The sequence below is a fragment of the Somniosus microcephalus genome, chromosome 11 (assembly GCF_052327205.1).
Source record: "Somniosus microcephalus isolate GS21.2 chromosome 11, FLI_Smic_1.0, whole genome shotgun sequence".
NCBI classification, from domain to species: Eukaryota; Metazoa; Chordata; class Chondrichthyes; order Squaliformes; family Somniosidae; genus Somniosus; species Somniosus microcephalus.
Window position 1 is genome coordinate 177,771,552 of NC_140997.1, and position 2,947 is coordinate 177,774,498.

The 2,947-nt window shown below is 40.3% G+C and overlaps 1 non-coding gene across 1 annotated transcript; it reads right to left on the minus strand.

Moving 5' to 3' along the window:
* Positions 1-1,100: 1,100 nt before the first annotated feature.
* On the minus strand, positions 1,101-1,241 carry LOC147111008 (U4 spliceosomal RNA). The gene has a single exon (XR_015080123.1). It is a non-coding gene; the product is annotated as a U4 spliceosomal RNA (small nuclear RNA).
* Between the last annotated feature and the right edge of the window lie 1,706 nt (positions 1,242-2,947).

The window sequence follows — 2,947 nt, forward strand, 5'->3', positions numbered from 1 at the left end:
AGTTTTTCCTCACGTTCCCCCTGTATCTCATGCCCAAAACCTTAAATCTGTGTCCCCTAGTCCTTGTAACATCAACTAGTGGGAACAGCCTTTCCTCGTCTAGCCTCACCAAACCCGTCATAATCTTGTACACCTCTATCAAATCACCCCTCAACCCCCTTTGCTCTAATGAAAACAAATCTAGCTTCTCCAACCTGTCCTTGTAGCTAATATTCCCCATCTCCTCTGCATCCTCTCAAGGGCCTTCACATCCTTCCTAAAGTGTGGTGACCAGAACTGGACGCAATACTCCAGTTGTGGCCTAACCAGTGCTTTATAAAGGTAATGTCTGAGGCCTTCTGGTCTCCCAGCTATTCACAATACCACTGTCTTACCGGTTATGAGGATAGCGACATCAGGGCCAATGAAAATCACCTGGAAACTCCGTGAGTCCTGAGAAAGCAACTGGGGGAGACAGAGAGAGAAAAAACACAAACTGGGGGAGGAAGGGCGAGAAACACAAACTGGGGGAGGAAGGGCAAGAAACACAAACTGGGGGAGGAAGGGCGAGAAACACAAACTGGGGAAGGGCGAGAAACACAAACTGGGGGAGGAAGGGCAAGAAACACAAACTGGGGGAGGAAGGGTGAGAAACACAAACTGGGAGTGGTATTTACTTGGTGTTTCTCATTGAAGTCGACACTGTAGAAACATACGAGAAGTAGTTTTTATTTAATCATTATTTATCCTCAAATCTTTGTGTTCTTTCTTTGATTTATAAATTATGTTATTCATCTCACTATAAAACAAAAAGTCAAATATTTAATTCGGGGCTGGGCGATATTAAGACACTCAACTAAAGTAAATGTAGTAACATTTGCAAACAGTGGGGAAATGTCACGTGATTAAATGTCCTACGATGAACAATTACGCCATCAAATCTGGACGAATACGTCAAACCAAATTGGCCACCCTAATGTAACCTGTTACGTTCACCAACGCAGGTACATCCCACATATGCTTAGGCTAACTTGCCTTTGAAGTGAAATTCGGTATAAAAACGTCATCAATTTTGTTTATTATTAAGATATTTTGTTTCTATTCTTGTTTAAAAAAAGTAGTCTCCGCAGAGACTATCAAAAATTGCCACTGCCGACTATATTTCAAGTCGTCATAGCGGGGTATTGGGAAAAGTTTTCAATAAGCAATAATCGCGCCTCGGTTAAACCTCATCGGCTACGATACTGCCACTGCGCAAAGCTAACAAAATTTAGCCTGACGAGCCCAGGTCTATCAGCCGAATACTGTTCACAGTTGTAGTGAGTCTAGGTGACCTACCTTAAAAGAAGTTTTTATTATCAGCTGAGATTGTGATTATTTAAAGTCAGGATTCACATTGTTTTCTAAACACAAATTGACAAAAAAGATTTGTCAGCAAAACATCGAGTTGGAAGTAAAGGATTATGGGATGGTAATATGATAATCACGTTGTGACGTTCCAGCTACTTGGAAATAAAAGTTACACTATGGTATAGTGCAGAATGCTGGAAACACTCAGATCAGGCAGCATTCGTGGAGAGAGCAACAGTTTCAGGTCGATGATCCTGCCTCAGAACTTTCAGATTTCCAGCATCGCTTGTATTTTACTTTTGTTTGAGTAGAATGTTGTTTGGCGCTCTGAACATCTGCTTTATTTGTATGCTAATAAAAATAACATTTAATTCTATTTCAGCAGTAGCAAAATGGATAGCAAATCATACAGCACAGAAGGAAGCCATTCAACCCACTGTGCCTGAAAGAGCTATTCAATTTGTCCCACTCCCCTGCTTTTTCCCCATAGCCTTGCAAATATTTCCTTTTCAAGCATTTATCCAATTCCCTCTTGAAAGTTACTATTAAATCTGCTTCCACCATCCTTTCAGGCAGTGCATTCCAGATCACAACAACTAGCTGTGATAAAAAAAAGTCCTCATCTCTCCACTGGTTCTTTTTCGAGACAAAACAGAAAACAGAGCGTAGGGGTTAAAGGCAATGTTCCCTATAAGCTGTGCGGTTGTGTAGCTCTTTGCCAGTCCTGTGCAGCCCGGGACCGGCTTTTGTAATGTTAAAGTTCGAGAATGGGCTGTGCAGCCCCTTAAAGGGGCCGTGCATCCAAAAAAAACGGGAAAGATTGGTTGAAGATAATAACTCAGACTGATGGAAAGTGGGAAGTGGTGTTCCATAGTGATCAGAATTGGGACCACCGTTGTTCATCATTTACATAAATGATTTGAACTTGGGACTCAGAAATACAATATCAAAATTTGTGGATGATATCAAATTGGGGGTATCATTAATACAGAGGAAGACTGTGACAAAATACAAGACATTAACAAACTTGCAGAATGGGCATGTAAAGGGCAAATTAATTTCATTGTGGATAAGTTTGAAATGGCGTAGTTCAGTAGCAGGAATAAAGAATCTCCTACTCCTCAGAAAATAAGAGTTTAAATGAGGTAGAGGCCCAAAGCAACCTAGGGGTACAGATTCACAAATCACTAAAAGTAGCAACACAGGTTAACAAAGCCATACAAATGCAAACTATGCACTGGGGATAATTTCTAGAAGAATAGAATTCAAAAGCAGAGAAGTTATGTTAAACTTATATAAAAACTTGGTTAGGCCACTGTACACAGTTCTGGTTGCCATATTACAAGCATATAGAAGCATATAGAAGCACTGGAGAAGGTCCAAAAAAATTTACAAGGATGATATGAGAACTGAGGTTGTAACTATCAGCCAACCCCTTTTGCTAGAAAAGTGAAGGCTGAAAGGTGACCTGATAGAGTTCTTTAAAATTCTGAAGGGATTTGACAATATAGAGATGTTTCCACTAGCGGAGGAGTCCAAAACTGATGGTTATAAATACAAGATAGCTACTAATAAATCCAATAAGGAATTCAGGAAACATTTCTTGACACAGAAAGTG